Source organism: Motacilla alba, chromosome 4 (genome assembly GCF_015832195.1).
Source record: "Motacilla alba alba isolate MOTALB_02 chromosome 4, Motacilla_alba_V1.0_pri, whole genome shotgun sequence".
In the NCBI taxonomy this organism is placed as follows: Eukaryota; Metazoa; Chordata; class Aves; order Passeriformes; family Motacillidae; genus Motacilla; species Motacilla alba.
In genome coordinates, this window is record NC_052019.1 from 57,265,810 (window position 1) to 57,284,934 (window position 19,125).

The 19,125-nt window shown below is 38.4% G+C and overlaps 1 protein-coding gene across 3 annotated transcripts in view; it reads right to left on the reverse strand.

Moving 5' to 3' along the window:
• TTC29 (tetratricopeptide repeat domain 29) overlaps nt 1–19,125 on the reverse strand; it is a 226,277-nt gene that overhangs the window by 162,395 nt on the left and 44,757 nt on the right. For all 3 annotated transcript variants that reach the window (XM_038136455.1, XM_038136456.1, XM_038136454.1), the window contains exon 2: nt 12,272–12,514. The gene's annotated coding sequence lies outside the window, so the exon portion shown is untranslated. The remainder of the gene's footprint in view (nt 1–12,271; nt 12,515–19,125) is intronic.

The window sequence follows — 19,125 nt, forward strand, 5'->3', positions numbered from 1 at the left end:
GGAGTAGGAGAGTCCAGATAATTAAAGAAAAATGAGATCAAATTAAGAGGTGGCACTGAATAAATGCATTCCTAACCTACTGCATCCTGTAGCACTAGGCTCTCTTCAGAGAGAAAAAAAAGTAATAAAATCACCAGGGATGTGAGGAAGGGCAGGATAGAAACTTTTAAAATTGAGCAGCAATCGTTGCCTCCAACAGGGCAGCAAGTGTCGCCAAGGAGGTGCAATCTCATGCACTGCCACAATACAGAATTCCCACCAATTTTTTCTCCTCTGTCTAAGGAGCACTCACAAGAGTAACAGCAGATGAAGCAAAATTGGTTTTGTAGAGGAAAACTAGTTACAATTTTAATCACAGAAGAAGTTTGAATTAATCAAAAGGCATCTTTTACTCTGTTCCCTCTTCAGCCTTTTGCGAAGAGTGTGCTGGGATTCCTCTGATGTTTTGGTAGAGATTTTTGGAGTGTTGTTTCTGATCATATTAAAGCAATTGGAAAATGAAGGCTTTACTTTCTGCTTGGTTAAGAACACAGGGAAACATTTTAAGAAATGTCTAGTTCAGACTTAATTATGGTGCAGCCTATGGAATTTCTGATTCCAAACAGATATTCAATGCTGGCCAGAGTCTTGTCTGCCAACTGTGCTTTCTCCCAGACCCTTGCAGCATCTACCCCAACATATTGTCTGGTGGCTGCACTGACAGGGCCCTGGCAGGGCTACAGAGCTCAATGGCCATTTAAACTCATTTACTGACAGCACTTCTCTGGCATTCAGAGATGTTAATGTTGACGTAGCAGGCAAGCATTTCTCCTGTTAGCAAAGCCTCACACAGCAGAGCAATCACAGCCATTTTTGACAGAAAGCACACCTTTGAAGGTTTTAAGATCATTGCAGCCTTTAAAAATTTCATTCTAAGCTAGCCAGTTGCAAGATATTTCAAAAGCTTAAGCTTCTCATGATCAAAGGCACTCCTGAATCACACTATTATGTTCTCCTCCTTAAATCCTGTCTGCTTGGCAGTGTTGGTGAGGAATTCGGCAATTTATTGCTCCTACTCGTGCAGCATATTGAAACATGCAAACTGCATGCAGAGCTCCTCCACAGTGTCACATATTCTGTTGACATCTCAGGATGTGACAACACATAGCAGTATTTTGAGAAAACCAGATTGCTGTTTATCCCACCACTTAATTTAGAAAGCAGAAAAGTGATCAATGTTTAGTAATAGCATTGTAGGCAAGAAAAACATGTAGGTGCCACTTTGTAGTCATATACCTTGAAAGTAACATCTATTTGAAAATAAAATTGGTGACGAAATTTTCAGTCTCTGACTTGAAAATATCTTGCCACTTTTTCCTTTGCTTTCCTCTCTGCAAAGGCAGGATATATCTGGACAGCTCTGTGCAGGTGCCAGCTGGTTCACCATAAATGATAGTTGGCCATACAGCTCCTCACCTGTGTTTTATACATCTGGATTTATTAGCATTAAAAAAGCCCCATTCAGTTCTAAACTGTTCTATCTCTCTGAACAACATAGCTGCATATCACTAAATGTTCAAATTGTCTATGGAACTACATGATTACTTATCTTTGCCATTATGACAAACACAATTTCTGTTCTTGCCCAGGAGGCGAGAAAGAGGTTGGGATAAAAATTAGGTATATTACAGCCTACTAATGGGCTTTCATTTCTATCCATTGGCTCAAGTTTGAGGAGAAAGGACAGGAAGCCAACAGGAAGCTGTTCCCACAAAGAAAATGAGCTCTGAGAAAGACACCAGCTAACTCACTTCCTTACATGCAACTGTGACCTACTGTTGTGTGGTTGTAGTCTTTAGTAGTCTAAACCCTGATCTTGGCTTTTAAATACTTGGTTTTCACGAATTAAAAAAAAAAATCAAATTACAAAATATTAGCACCTGTGGCCACCTCCAAAAGATACTCCCCATATTCTGCATGCAAAATGAACATGCAAGCAAATATACAAAAATTAGTATTCTCATCTGCCAGTATCTTCAAGTTTTGCAGATACCAACATAATACAAATACTCATCTGTTTCTGGTTTCACATGTATCTGTTCATGAGAAATTTTGACATTTTTTAATCTTTATCTTATCTGAAGTCACAGGGAATATGCACCATTTTTAGAAGTACCAATAATCTCCACTAAGCAAAATTGAGAAAGAGACATCTAGGATACTCCAGCAGGCCAATGCTCCAGCATTTCAAGTTTATCCCAAAACTAGCAAGCAGGATAAAGAGATTTTTAAGCTGCAGAAGAAATTATACTCTCTAGCAATAATGTCTGATCAGAAAACTGATCTATTGTAAAACAGTTTTTCTAAGCAACAAAAAAACCTCAACTTCAGTAAAAGTTCATATTGCTTCTCCTTTGCATACAAAGTACAGGAGTTTTATGTAGCAGAAGCAATTTCATTTTTGGGGCAGAAGGAAGAGTAATATTTGCCTCAGTGTAGCAATGGCAGCTGCACAAGGGAGCCCAGATAACTTTCTAAGTCCTAGAAAATCTGAAGTTTATGAATGTGTGAAGACAACCAAAAAATTGGGAAGCCAGAAGCAGAAGCTTGGTAGTGCAGCAGAGAAAGTCACACACACTCCTGGCTTTTCCAACTAAAGCTTTGTGCTGGAAAAGCCACAAGACATTTTTACTGACTGTGTCACAGAGGAAGCACACCACACATTCACACTAGTGAATATGATGTAATTTTGAGTTACTCAGGATTAAGTTCCTCATAGATAATCACTTGCTTTATGAAAGAGCCTACCATATATCACTTGGAATGATTAAGACTGTTCATGAAGTGAAGCTTAGTCAACTTGATTAAGTGCAGCAAAATATCCAGTGAAGTGTGCAAAGTCAGGTAGCTAAGTGGTAGCCCTCTGACAGCTGAGAAAATCATGCAAATAAGAAACATAATTTCAAAATAAAAATAAATTACATATTTGGGGGAGAAAAACATCTTGACTCAAAACCAGGGAATGAATGGGAAGGTTCTTTTAATGTTGCATCTTGAAGAGAAGAAACAGCACCAATCACCAGGATATGTACTACAAACACAGGAGCTCCTGCATTTCATCATAAACTGCAGTGCTACAGCAGGACAAAATGCTGTTGATAGCAAAACAAGAAGTCCACAAAGTCTGCATAGAAGATTTGCTGACTTTTGAGGGGTTATCAATTTTTAACGGGTTATTCAATTTCAAACATTTCAGTTGAAGAGTCTTCATTTGAAAATGCTGCTTTTACATCCATGATGAAGCTAGAAATTGTGGAGGGTCTCAAACACATACTAATACATTTTTAGAGAGTATTGACTGAGAATCCCTGTTGTAAGTAATCTCTTGTAGATGCTCTTTGTTGCAAATAAAATTATCGATACACCCTTAATAAACTGGAATGTCAATTATTTTTAGCCACAGAAATGTCACAAAAGGCAGATATTCTCCCTCAGGAGCTGCACAAGCTGTAGACTGAGTCACTACACAGCAAGCAGCAATGTTTAGCTAAAGCACTGATCCTGCCATTTAAAAAATTCTCTTGATTTTGTGTACTACCAAAAACTTCTTATTCAGAATTATGGCAGCTTGAGTCCCAGTCTTTGGGGAATATCTGCAAGACATTTCAGTGTCTGATTCTTCAAGTAGCTCATTAGGGTGATGAAAAGCCACATGATGAAGGGGCAGTGCCATCCATGAAGAGCTAGGGGTTCCTGTTGTCTTGAATTATTAACAAGTCAATATTTAGTGGACTGTTCCTGCCTGCCTGTCTACAGCAGGTGGTACCCCACTGCCTTTCACTTGGAAAGCATCTGCTTGCTCTGAGCCTCCCCAGAGCTTGCTACAGTCATTTGTTCGATTTAAGACAGACACTGTCATTATTCTGTGCAGCACTTCACAGAAATATTTCCTACTAAATGCTTGAACCATCTGAGCAGCACTAGGCAGGCTGCAGGCTTCATTAATAATGCATCCCTGCTTATCAATAGATTTAGACAACTGGTATTTAGAAGCTTCTTCAGAAGGAGTGGATTTTTTTCATACCAGTTAGCTTCATTCTGTCAGTTCCTTGATGTAGACATTACATCCAACTGAGTTCTGAAAGGCAGAGGTGCTAAAATTGTATTTGAGCTGCTCCCTTGCTTTGGAGAACCATTTGACTGATGTAACTCTTCAGATCAACTCCTCTGTTATTTTATTCTTCGCTGGTTTCAGAGGTTGGGGGGAGGGGCGGAGGGCAAGGTTACATTTACATTCAAATGGAAATTTACCTTTATCTTATTTGAAATACATGGAAACATTGGCTTCACATTCTCTAGTTTCCACTAGAGCTTCTTTGGACTCAGGTCACAAATGAGGGGGGAGGATTCAGTATTAGATACCATATGATTTGCAGAGGTGCGTCAAGCACTTTTGGCAAAGCACTCACAGATTAAAAACCATTGAATGCTGATCCATGCCAGATCAAAAGCAGTGTGAAAAAAGTACTTCATTTAGGGAAAGGAAGGAATTTAACATAGGGAAAGGGAAAATAATGACATAACTCCATTTTAGAAAAAAAAAAAAAAGAAATAAAAAGAAAGCATCCTTGAATAGCTGTGTTGTGATTATAGAGAAGTACCAAGATCCATTTTGATACTCCTTCTAAGCCTTCTTTCTGGATCAGGTTTCCCTTCCATCACCCCCTTGCTGAAGCCCACAACCTTCAGATGGATTTCAGCAATTTTCTTGTTTGTTGGACTGGCTCTATTTGATATCCAAGAACTGGGTTATTTTTGGTTTGGTTTCAGTTTTTATGAAACAAAAAAATAGTTAGAAATATGCACAGATCTCCCAGATATTATCATATTTATTTATGATTTATAGAAATCTCTTTCAGCTTTGTTACCTCCATCCGTGCAAGTGAAAAAGCTGCTGTTTCCTGCAGTTCCTGCCTATTTATCTCTCGAGATGCTAATTTCTAGCTGATGTTCACCATCCACTCAGCAAGTTCATATTTCTTGGTAGACCTGGAATGCTCTAGTGCTTTCACATCCCTCTTGTCTCTGTCTCTGACTTGCATGAGGAATCCGTCTACACAGTTTGCTTGCTTGATTTCTTTCTTTCTTTCTCTATTTGATTGACATAATTCTTTGATTCCTAATGTAGGAAATAATCTAAGTTTGGTTTTTTTTTTCCTTAAGTTGCAGGAATTAACTGAGTGAGAAATCAGCAGAAAGCATGAAAATATTGAGGTACAATAGCAATGGATAAAATTTGCTATCAGGCTAATTGCAGATTGCTTTTGCTACAGATTGCTTTCAATGTAGAATTGCTGGTTGCTGCTCCAAGGACAGAATTAAGATATGGCCAATAAGGCCAGAGTTCAAAAAAATAAATAGTTTGTTCTGAGAATTTTGTGCAACTATAAGAGAAATAAAATTATTTTGATCACAACTCTTCTAACTCCTTTGAGTTCCACAGTGGGTGAGGCTTTTCATGATGACACTCGTTACAGGGGATTGAACTGAAAGGACCTCTTTGGAAGTAGTTTGCATCCTACCCCTGTCCACTGCAACTAGGTCACACATGATTTCTCCAAAGATGTAAGAGCATATTTCAGAAGGATGACTTTCGGATCAAAAGGCAGTTCAATCTCTTTGCCTTTAATTCCACAGCCTAGCTAAGAGGTGCCAGTGGTAACTAATTCACAGCTCTGTCCACCAGTAACTATTTAACTGTTTTTAAGAAACTTGCTTATTAAATTAGGAATGATTACTTATGGCAGAGATACTGTAAGGTACAGAGAGGCAATGTATTAATCAAGTTTTTAATGTTCTGTTTTCTCTTTTAAAGGATAAATTCCCTGATGCCATCATTAAGAGCCCACAAGAAAGATAGAGAGGGACTATTCACGAGAGCAGGTAGTGGCAGGACAAGGGCCATGGGCTTCACTGAAAGGGTGTAGGTTTAGATTAAATATTAGGAAGAAATTCTGTACTGTGAGGGTGGTGAGGCACTGAAACAGGCTGCCCAGAGAAACTATGGATGCCCAGTCCTGGAAGTGTTCAAAATCAGGCTGGATGGGGCTTTGAGCAAGTGAAAGCTGTCCCTGCCCAGGATGGCGTGGGGGGGGGGGGGGGGGGTGTCTGTTCCAACCCAAACCATTCTCTGATTTGACAATATCCCTCTAACAGGGTAAAATTCATTAGCCATGAACAAAGTTACATAACAAATTTTTCTTCCCCATCTATATACAGTCTTGATCTATAACTTCACATCTTTCGCGGTCAGAAAAGGACAGTAGATGAAAGGAATGTGCAAAAGCAGTGAAGGAGCAAAAGAAGCAAAAGCAGCAGCTCTTTCCGAAGCTGAAGCAATAGAGCAGCACAGAGCTTCATACTTTGGTTTGGAGGTGGACAACACCTTCTAATTCAGCCTGGTCTTCACCAGACAGTGTGATTCCTCTGTACCACCACAGGAAATTATTTCACCCTCAACCTAATCTGATTTTTTGACTGCCATCCAATCAGAATTAAAAAGAAAAAAAAAAGAAAAAAAGAAAAAAGAAAAAAGAGAAATAAGGAAAGGAAACCACTAGAACTGGTTTAATAATTTTTAAAGAGATTTTAAATGATACTCACTTTATCAAGCTGATGAAAATGACAGTAATGTCAGAGGGTAACAGGTTGCTAATAAATACAATAGTTTAGGAAAGTGCTATTCTTGTCATGGAAAAATATATTCTGAGAAAAATAATACCACTGTAATTCATTTTTGAGAGCTATAGAGACATCTTAGATGAGGAATGCAGTTATTAAAGGCAAAAGTACACAATATGTTGTAATGAAATGGTTGTGCTACACACTTCATTAAATGTTTTGTGAGGCACCTGGGAAATTCCAGCTCTCCCCCCTCAGAAGGAAGCGTTTGACGTGGCTAGAAGCACATAGAGCTAGGCTGAAACAAAAAACACGCTGCCTGCCTTGATGACTCCAGCCCAAAAGCAAAGCTGAATGTGAGAAAAGATTAACAAGGGGCTGCTGGAATCTTCATTTATTCTTCCAATGCAGAAATTATGTTTCCAGAATTCATTGAGAAAGACCTCAACACTCCCAGTGTTCAAAAAGACGTTGATGTGAGCAAAGCTGAAGTTCGTTGTGAGCGACAGCGCTGGGGAAAATCCGACAGACTGTGCTGTGCACGTGTCCATCGGAAGAAAACACACTTGTCATATGAGAGGCTGAAAGGCTTAAAAATTCAGAGAGCACAGTAGGGAGTCTTCCAGGAAGATTCAAAGGACTGATATGTTTTGAATGTGTTGAGTGTTTGATTTACAATATTTAAGGGTAGAAAATAAAGGGGAAAAAAAAACCAGTCAAATTTTATATGGATCTCAGAGAAACAGGAGTTCAGGAAGGGCAGATGTGCCGGAATATCTATGATATTTGCACGATCATTTCAGAAGCTCATCCTTTTAATAAAAATCAACCCCCCCAAAACACCCAAACAAAACAAAGAAAAAAACCCCTAATCCTGTACTTTAACATCATGAGCAGCATTGCTGAAATGATGCTGTTTACAATGCATGTTTTATAGTTCTAGTTCACTTCAATCCACTATTCTTTCAGACATGCAGAAAGAGCATATCACAGACAAGAACCAGGGCAGAAGAAACTGTGCTTATATCACAGAAGTAAGGGAGCTGCTGAAGTGCTGGTCCTTCCTTAAGAATATTTACAATCATGCTGGAAACTTGAGGACACACCCAGCAGAGCGAACAAGAGCGAGATGAAGATCTTGTTGCACAATGTAATAGAAATAATATGCAATATCAATAGTGGTAGTTTCTCTTTTTGCTCATGGTTTATCAAAGCTTCCAGTCCACTAATCTGTTTTCCCTTAACTAGGATTTACAATATCATTTGAAAACTCTTAAAAGAAAATAAAGGATAAAATTTGAAATTAATACTCAGTGGCAAAGCTTTTATTAGTGTCTTAGAGCAATTGCAACAGCAATTAATTCTGCTCATACCCATAGATTCATTCTGAGAGAGTGCCTATGGGTATGAAGTCAGGGTGTGTCACCTGGCACACATGTAAAACAGTAGTTCAGTCTCAAATTCTCTCCTTCAAACAGCATGCAACATGCAAGTCCTGTGCAGCCTAACTGTCTGAATGGCAAGCCAGAGAGCTTGTGTTAAGATTTGTTTATTGATACTCTAGCAAATAAAACAAGCCCCCTGAAGATGTTCTTCCAAAATATTCAGTGGTGCAGATTCTGGCAAAGGGAGAAAGCATGAGGAGGTATTGGGACAGTAGCCCTGTTTTCAGCACTTCTCAATACCATGGCATGTGCTCTCAGGTGTGTGAGGTGTTGTTTAAAGCCGCCAACACAGCTCTCTATTCAGTGTCAGATGCTCCTTGGAAGAGACGTAGAATGAGAATTTTTCCTCCTTGTTCAATTTTTGTTTGCAAAGCTGAAGAGCTCTGCAGGGAACTGAAATGTAATGATTAGTAAAGTCTGGTTTAACACAGCTTTTGGCTATTCTTGTTTCAGTTCTGTATCTTTTAACCTCCAGGGCTTAATTCTTCCTCCTAATCAAACCCCTTTTGCATTCCTTTTGGGTTCTCTTCTTACTTTTAACACACAGCTTAGGATGACTCTCATTCCATGGAGAGCTATACTCCTTCCTAATAGTATCATCTTGGCTGCTGCTAAAACGTCTTTTGATTCAGAGTTATTATATGTCTCCCCCCATTCAAAAATGTACACTTCCCAGCACCCACTAAATAGGCTCAGCTTTTCAGTTTGCCTTTCTAAGGCCCCAGAACGGTGGATTTATCTGTCACATTTCTCAGAGAGAAATTGGGACAAAATGGAACCTGGTCTAAGTATAGTTTTATGTCCAAACCTTTTAGACCTTGCTGTTCAGTGAAACTATGTATAACACGTGATTATTTTTTGCTAGTTCACTGATCATTTGGTAAAAATAAATCTACCTTAGTTTACTTCAAAGAAAATCCAAGATCTGACCTTATTGGAAAATAAAATTGGGAAAAGAAGTTACAATATTCATATGTAGGGTTTTTCAATGGACATTTTTTGTTCTTTGGGTAAGTTTAAGGCTTCATGATCACATAAATTCCACTACTACTTCCTGCCCCTAATCCCCACCCTACCTCAAAAAATGGATATGATCCAGTTCCAAACTTTGTATATTTCTCAACATGCTTGTTCCTGGTGGTCCCATTTTTCATTTCACTAACAGACAATGCCACTACAGTTCCACTGGCCTCTGTCTGTTTGCATTTCACTTTAGGAAATTTCATGCTTAAGAGTTGAGTATTAAATGCAGCTGTAAAAGGAAATGAATGCAGCTCCAAACTAAGCAACAGTAACAGCCTTTCTCTTAATGTTTTCAGTAAAAAGTCAAGATTTTTACTGGGTAAAGCTTCTTTCTGTGTAAAATCCACATTTTGAACTGCTCAGATATAAAAATGTCTGCAGTTCCATGAAAACTGAAAGCTCTCTGTGGTATTTGCATCTTCTTTGCTGTGTACCTAAAAGCATTTTTCCTGACATCCCTTACTGCTGGTGCCACCAAACACTCGCAGGCAAGAGGGCACAGTCTGGGCCTTCTTATGCCGAGATGTGAAAAATCAATTGAATCCCCATCAGATGCAATCACTGGCGCAGAAAGTGACTAAACACTGAGAGTTATTCTGTGATCCCGAAGTCTTGAAAGAAGATACTGCAAACACAGTCTACAAGCTAAAATACAGGGTGATCATATTTATAATGACTCTCTGCATGGCATTGTTATTCTGGGTCTCTGTACTTCTACAGGTATGCTACTACTCATGGCTCAATTCATTCTCTCTCCAAATATTTCAATTCTTATAATACGTATATATAATATGACACGCTATGACACACACTGATATATCACATCACATCACGATAGTGAAACATACTGAGTATTTCCATTCCATTACCATTATGCATTAAAAACAGGGTAGACTGACAGCAGAGTCTACATACTGCAATAGAAAACATTATTTTTATTTCTGTTTCAAATTTTGGTGATTCTAAGCTCTATGTCCTGTTCTTTACTGAATAAAATCTAATTATTATATGCTGCATATTGTATCTGTAATATATAATTTAGCCCTGGGTATAAATAAATCCAATCTCACTCATCTTTCTTCATATTTTTTCTCCCCTTTTTTTCCTCCTGTCATTTTCTCTATTTTCTGCTGGTTTTCCCAGCATCTTCTCTAGCCAGTTCTTTGTTTCTCTCTTAAACTTCACATACTGCCTTATATATCTGTGGTAGCATCCAGCTGAGCTGCAGGAAGGAATTTTTTTTAGTGTACTCTCTGTTTGTGTCAATTCTTTTATAACATATTCAGGATGATAAATTACACTTGAAAACTTCTAGCTCAGATATAAAGAAGTCATATTATCTATTCCCAAAAAAATGTTAATCAAAACCCTTTAATCATAATGCTGATCATACACATATTTGGAAAAACCTAAGCATTTTATGGTCAAGCACAGGAATAGATCTCAAAAGGTAGATGTTATTGTCTTGGCTTTTGCACAGTCTTGTGGTCTCAAGGAAACGATCTGATTTTGTTTCCTAGCGTGGTCTACTTGTCAAAACACATGAAAAATATTGGCCTTCTTGATTGGGTAATGCTTGATTCAGGTAATGCTTATAAAGGCTTTGAAAACACAGACTATGCCTGGCTAAAGAGGTGCAAATTATTACTAGCTGTCAATAATGTTTCATAGAAAACACCATAGCTGAACACTCATCAAATTCGTAAATCAGTAGAAAGAAGAAAAATAAAGAAAAAGGGGAAACTACAGCTTTGGAACAGCAAAAATCAAAGCCCAAGTGTGATGCAAAGAAACAAACTTTTGCATGAAATCTGCACAGCTGGTGCTCACCTGAAATGTGAAACCAGTGTAGACACAGACTGGTCAAAATGAAACTCTCCAGTTTTATGTATAAACTTTGCACTTTAGGTACACTGATGCTAATGCCGTGAGGTCAATTAACGTTGATCAATAATGACAAGAGTACTAGCTCCCTAATTTATTGGAAAAAAAGAAACTTTCAGCAACCCTGAACCCTCCCCGTGCTGCACGGTGTGAGCTCCTGATCAGAGCTGTAACTGAGCACACTCTAGCGGCGCCTGGCATGCCAGAACGCCGCGCACACAAAAGTACGGACAGGGAGAACAGACGGGTCCACACATCCATCTGTGCAGTGTGACACAAAGCCTCAGCTGTGGGCAGCTCTCCCAGTTTTAGAACCCCTGGCCTAAAGATGTTGGATATTTGCAATTTCTACTTTCTTTACCTCACTTCTCGTTGAGATTATATAATGCTTTTGAAAGTGGCTGGGGTAATTTATGGGGAAAAAATGCATGTCACTAGATTAACCAGTTTGAGATCATAATTTATCTATAATGGCCTTTCTTTGACATGAAGAAAACAAAAGAAAATTAAAGCTGATAGGCCTGTTCTAGTAATGTCAAAAGTTGGCATTCTTTATCACTCTTTAACTTAAAAGCAGTCCTTGTCAGAATAATGATAAAGGCATCATTGAAATTTTGCTTTTCATCTGTCTGACGTATAAATCAATGATCCAAAAAACAAATCATTATATATGTATTTTTTTTAAAGTGAATATAAAACAAGCCTGCTTGTCTACATTCTTTATTCATCTGTGACAGAGTCAGTTATACCATTTCTTGGAGCACTCACTCACAGCTGAAGCTGCTCTCCCCTCCCAGTTATAACACTGACCCCGTTTAGAGGGCACATCTCAAACAGAGGCACCGGAATCAGCAGCCTTTTCCAGGGTGTGAGCTGACATAATGGGCAGCTTTGCTTCCTCTGGGGAGCAAGCACTCTCTTTATCACTAGGACAAATGACCTGGAGGAGAGGTATCCAAGGCCAGCCACTGTATTTCCTTATAAATGCCAGATCAGATCATAACACATTACTGTGACTCACTGTGTTAATGACCAGGCACTTCCATTTGCAGGGAAAGCACGAGGGTGCATCCAGCTGGTTCCAAGATCTGGCTATCTCAGGGTACACTTTCCAAGCAGGAATGCTACTTTTAAAACTTCCCTTTCCCTTCCAGAACCCATCTTTGAAATTCATAGTTACAAACAGACCAAAGCATTGCCAAATTAATAAAAACCAAACAAATATCAATAAAAAAGGTTTGCCTTCCAGCACTACTGACCTGCTAGAAGCAGAGTAAATGATGTGTCTTTCACATCAGGGAAGGGTGGTTTTCAGCTCTCAAGGGGCTCCTCCAGGATCCTTCACTTTGGATTTTTCTTTACTTTTTAATTTTTTGAGTGCAGGTCCTTATTCCTCATAGTGGGCAAATGCCAGCAAACTGTGCATCTTTTCACAGTTTGTGAAAGGACGAGACTCCACCTTGTCCTTCTATAATGTGAAAGTTGAGAAGGATTAGCTGAGTCTAAAAGATAAAATAAACAAAACATAATTATTTTTCAGGCTTGAATTAATAAAAAGCAGATATAGAACTATTCCATATTTTGGGAGAACAAAAAAATCACATCCTACTATAGAAAAAATTACAGATAAAGTAAGAAAGATAAGAAGTAGAGAGGGAAAATAGAAGTTAGATGACAGAATATAGACAAGAAGAAAATCAAACCCAGAGGATTAGAAACAACAAAAAGAGAGAAAGTGTACAGTAATAAAATGGAAATACTAGAAATAAAAGTATTTACTTTGATGAATCTGTTAAGTTTAACATGGGTCCGGGGAAAAAAGGAAATTGTTAAACAACCACAGTGAATCAAAAGTTTCCTGAAGGAAAAAACCCAACCAACCAAACCCCAAAAAAACCCCAAACAAGCCAGAATAAATGTAGGATATTAGAGTGAGACTGCATGGAGGGAAGGAAAAATATGAAGGTATAAAATAAGGACATAGCCATCGCATTGCTCCCCAATTCAGTTGCCCTGCAGTCACGGAGAGTCATATTATGAAATCCAAGATTGGAATTCTCCACCAAACATTAAATTTATGCTAGGCAACGAACCACATAACAAGTGTTTAAATTAAAAAAAAATGCTTACTGCACCAAGATACAGTGTCCGAGGCAGAGAGCAAAGTCGAATATGTATTATAGGGCCCCGCAAAAGTGGCGTTTTAGTTTAAAATGCTCAGAAACTGTGCTGCTGTGCTTTACAGGAAAGTTAGGAAAACATTTATTCCTGCTGCCTTTACTGATACTGACCTGCCATCCAAAGATATATTAAAGCAGAGGATACTGGAGAATTCAATTCAAGCTCCTTTGGTAACACAACCCTCAGGATGCATCATTTCTCTCAGTGAAGGTCTTCACAAAATTATGTGTACTCCCCAGTGCATTCAAACTCATCCTTACAGGTAGGAAATGTATTTTCAAATTAGGAGCATAAGCATGAATGCTCATTTCTGTTCAGATGGGGAAAGTGGAGTTCCCTTCCCTGCTATTCCCTTCCAGGTCTGAGAAATCTGTGAGAAATTTTTGAGCTCTTACTCCTACACTGGTTTCAGAAACTTGCCTGAACTATTCTAAAAACAGTATTCAGGCTGAAGTACTGATTGCAATGAAAAGCTACTGGCAATGGACCACGCAGTGTGTCTGTCTCCTTCCTCTGCCAAGATCCCTGCTTACTGTGCTTTTATCTGTGTTTATCCTCTAAACTAAACTCAAAGTTGGCAGCACTTGGATGTCTGTGTCAGAAGGATTAAGAAGTTTGAGTTTTATATATATAGATGCACTCAGACATATACATAAATATATATCTGTATGGGCTCCATGGTTCCTCAAAGAAAACTTGGGTTTAGGCAAAAATATATTTCTCTTTCTATACAATACCAACCATGTGCCTGGTTTTGAGCAACACAATTACTGATCCCCAGAGCCATCAGGAAATGGATTTAGTAACACAGTCTGAAGAGAACAGAATATAGATCAGTCCTTGTTAAGTTTATATCTGATATGAGTGTTGTGTTAGAGAAAAAGCACAAGCATAAATTCTCCAGACAGTAGATTGCCATTAGTAGCTTTTCCCCAAGCAACTCCCTGACACCTGTTTTCAGTACCTTCAATTATATTAAAGAGTGAGACAGAAGCACACAAGTCAGAGTAGAAGAAATATCTATAGGTTGGATCCTTCATCCCTGAAAAACCCCAAATAACTTATTCTAACTCTTACTCCCCTTAGCCTTGGTAAACTACCAAATTTTGCTAATTTTGAAGGGTTTTGTTTCACTCTAAATTTCTGCATCTGTTGTGCTTTCCTTGTTACCTCTGTATAATGATTATCATTTCCTATCTTACAGCAGCATGCTACATTTGATTGAGCATGATTCTGACATTCATATGGGTAATAATAATTTGCAGTAATTTCTCAGCTTAAAATTTTTATTAGAATTTTTTTAAAGATGATTATTTGAAGAGGCAAGTGCCTGGTTTTAACTTCAGAAACATTAATTTTGATAGCATTTACTAGAAATATAACAATTAGCTAAATTTTAAAAAAGAGTAGTTAAACCAGGATTTTTATCCAAGCAAAAACCCCAAAATTGCTAAGCTTGTTATATTTTAAATATCTGTTACTGATGCCAGTCTTTTTTTTAAAAAAAAAAAAACAGTATTTTTGGAAGGGATGTTTATTTATGTGATAAACAGGTAAGTGCTGGAATTTCTAATCCTAGGGACTACTTGCTGTTGCAAACTGAGTACAAATGGGTTGCAATCACATTTTTCCTCCTGGTTCTGTACATATTTGGAGCATGCAAAACTTCCTACTGGCAATTTGCACACGTAAGGCTGCACATACACACACATTGCCCAGAGTGAATCATGGCAGCAAATTAGACTTTCAAAGTTTCCTTTCCAGCAGTACCAGAGAGTGCTCTGAATTACATAGGCTGGGCACCCATGATACTCAGCTGTATGTAAAAAAGACAGTTTCTCAACTAATGAAACCATCTGTCTTTTGTTCAGTCTACGGGACGACATAAAGGTGATCCTTTGAATTAAACTTACATAAAGCAGGAGTCACGGTGGCTAAGCCGAGTGAGGCTAAGCATCCACATGAACCTATAGAAATGAATGTTTCATAGCTGTGGACAAAGATAATGGCATGCAAGGAACGCTGTTCCAGAAAACGATGTTGCCTTTCATCCTTAATAACCAAATGAAAAATGGGAAGTCAGTACTTGGGAGCTACTCCAGCAAGCAGATCTCCAGGAAACAAGGTTCCCCACAGACTCTTCCTTGATCTTAAAGCTTAACGTGAAACATTTATATGCAGGTAGCACCTGGCCACAAGACGTGGGAAGGCACTTTTATCACACTGGCTGTATTTCTTCCTTAAATAATAGATTTCATCTTTTTTTTTTTCTTTTTTCATTTCCCTCTCCTGGAAATGGAGTACATCCTCATAATGCTTCTGTATCTTTTTTTTTTTTTTAAGCATTTTAAGAACCAGGCAATTTTGAAAAACTTAACATCACACAACTTTAAGAACTATTAATATCCCTCAAACTGTCTGGGGCTGAATTTCATCCAAGTTTTTAAAAGCAAAGCTAACCAGTCAAAGTAAATAGAGCATTATTTAGATAAAGAAGTAGTTTTTTGTTTTTTCTTTTTTTTTTTTTTGGTGTGTAATTGCATGCTAATCTCCCACTTGCATTTATCTGTACATCCAAGCACATGGATAAACTGTGCCCAGATTAAGTCCAACTGAAACTACACAAAAGTCAGTTGAATTATAGGCAGAATTTTCCCAAAGGCACTCCAGAGGAGTTAAGAACAGCAGTCTGTGAGTCTTAAATTGCTGCTCCAAAACTAGTGCCAGCTTTGCAATGATTGACTCACACGAGTTAAAATATCAAACCTATAAAACACATATATTATATGTGCCTCTACAGAATGTAGCTGCATCTCTGTCTTCTTCAAACGACTCTTGTTTTTATCTACATCTCTAGTGTAGCTTGCAATCACTTTACAGGTGCACACCTCCACTAGAACAACCTAAAGCAACCTCAATGCTTCCACTGAAACAAACAGCCCTGGAATCAATGCTTTTTTGCCTCTGATTACATGAAAAATTCAAAATTTTCTTGACCAGTAGGAAATCACAAACTCTGTTATCCATTAAGACCAATGTCTCTTGAGAGCACAGGAACAGAAAATAAAGCCATTTTTGTTCGTGCAAAACTCTTCAAAATTTCTCACTCAAAAAGGTTTCATTTTACTTTAGCTTTGTCCATGTCCTGCATTTTTCCTGAGAGCAAACCATAAAAAACCCCAAACTAAACCTAAAAACCTACAAAACGAACCCAAACCCAGAATACTCAAATGTGAAAACTAGGCCATTTGGTCATTTGAGGTCCTGCTAGTGACTCCACTTCTACTGTGACACATTTTTCCACTGTTTAAATGTGAGAGAAAATACATTTGAAGAAAAACTGTGAAGTTTTTACCCTGATTACTTCTGCGGTCTGGGACATGCAGAGTTTTGACAAGAAATTTTAGCCCTAAAAAGCCCCTTGTAACTGCATCTCAAGTTTTGTGCCTTTTGCTATATTCCTAGGGATTTCAAAAATAAACATTAAAGAGGTCACAACTACACAGGACGAAAAACAGCTGTGGAGTCTGCACACAACTCAGGCAGTAACAAACACAATTGGATCCAGAAAAAGCAAATGAGGAAATATTGGAAAATTTCACCCTCATTTTCACTTCTTACTGCATCAGAAATCTTTGCTGTAAAGCCTGAATTAGATTTGCATCACATAAGATTAGGGTTTGAAACAAGGAAAAGCAACAACTCTCTTCCTGTGCAGCCGAAAAAGAACATGAAATACCTAAAAACATTTTGTGTTTGTACAGTTATTCTAACAGCACTCATTTCTCCAGATGATTTTTTTCTAGATTTCCATATGTATGGGAGAATAATAAACATTCCTCTTCTCTGCGTTCCCCTGCATAAGGTGCATTGTTTCCAGTTCACATTTTTGGAACCTGAGGCATGGAAAATTCTCTGCACAAGACACAAATACTGGGTTATATGGTCCTCCCTGTGAAGTGCTGCTGTGTTCCTAAAGCTGATATGTGGGGAAATGTAGATTCTCTGAATGGAGATTCAAAAACACAGCCCAGCATAATAAGCAGGAACCCCATTGCATTTTGTGGCAAATAAAGGGAAGTGAGCACAGTCCTAACCCAGAGAGCTTGGCAACTAAAGCATTCTTCTGGGACTCAGGACACATTTAGCCCCACCACACCCCAGCTTTTCTGGATAAATATCAGAACCACTGAGCAGCTGCAGCAGCATTTTCTACCCACTGTCATGTATTTTGCAGAGTCCACTCTAAGAGATACAGAAAGCAGAGCGCAGGAGCTGAGACGGGCAGAGAAACACCAACTTCATGTGCAGTGAGAATCCTTAAGATGCTGCGAAGATTTAAACTTTGAACAGAGGCAGTCCAAAGGGCAGGCACCTCTGCGAAGAGTGAGTCCCTGATGAGAATTTACGCTTGAAACCATCATTGTTGAAGTTTGCCTATTTGGTTTGCTAAATGCACTTACGAAGATAGTTGCTTTGCATGAGGCTGTTTCCCGCCCTCATTAAAGGCTTAGAGAAGAAGTTAATTGCAAAGTCCTGCTCCAGCAGGACTCATTTACATGGGCCTAAAGGCTGGGACTTGGAGCATCCTTTACAGGTGGAGACAACAAAGATTGCTTCATAGCAGTTCCTCACAGGGAACTTAAGAGGAGCTGACAATCATATCCAGCCTTTGCACAGATAGTTTATTAACTATGAGACACTGCAAGAGAAAGGCCAGGCTTATGGCCAAGCTCAGTTTAAATCTTGGTACTAACTCAACCTCCTATGTGACACCAGGCAAGTCGCCTATCAGTCTCCACTATCCAGCTATTAAGTGGGAATTCAGGGCACCTCCATCTTTTCTCACCATCAGCCGGGTCTATTCATTGCAAACACTGGGCAGCAAAAACCTTCTGTTATTCATAGGCTGAGGCCAGGTGGGACTAGAACACCTTGTCTGACCTTCTGCATACCTGGGGCTGTTCTGTGGGTATGTAATACTCAGTGGGCAGCCGATCACAAATGGAGTCTCCAGGTGTTCTTTCAAAAGAGAAATAACATTATTAACTCAAACACAGTCATCACTTTCCTCTGTCCATCTAACATGCTGGGTCTATTTAGGATTTGGATGCAAATTTTGTTGTTCTAACAAAGCCAGCAAATTTCTGTGTGTTTCTTCTTTATTTGAAAGTTGTTTAAGAAAAGCATTTTTCAAAATAAAAGTTTCTGAAAGAGTTCATAAATGTAAGGGCATTTCAAAGGCAAAAAGTACTTGAACATCCCAGATCCTGAATGGATAATGGTGCGTACTAATGCACTCTGAACTCATGAAATTGTTTCTAAATTAAGCATGATAAAGCTTTAAGAGAACACAAATTCTGGAAATCTGTTAGACTGCTGTTCTAGATGCATAAAACCATAAAAATCAGAGCTCTTTAGAGCTTAACTTACCTCACTCATCAATGTCTAAATATTGTAAGGCTTTTCCAAGTAAAATACCAATATTCTCATTATTGAGAAAAGTTGACATAAAATGAGTAACTTAAGTTTAACCAAATCACAATCCTTAACTTTCATGCATTTTCAGGGAATGTCCTCAGTGGCATTCTTTGCTTTCTGCAGGTTTATAATGGAGTACTTAAATGGCACTCTACTTAGGAGAGGACCAAATAAAATTCAGCTTAATGAGAATAAATTTTGCTCCTCACTTCTGTTTGTATAAAAAAAGAAAACTGCACAACTACTCAAAGTATTAGTAGAATTTTTTGTTTTATATTTTTGATGAAGTGAAAGAAAATAAAGGAAAATACTGGAAAAAAAAGCCCTGCAACAAGGAATGTGATAGAAAGCATCACATGTATGCTATGAAATCACCTGTTTAATCTACTCATGACTGTATTATATGCTGCCATCATGTTAGCTCCCAGAAAAACACCATCCATATTGCAAA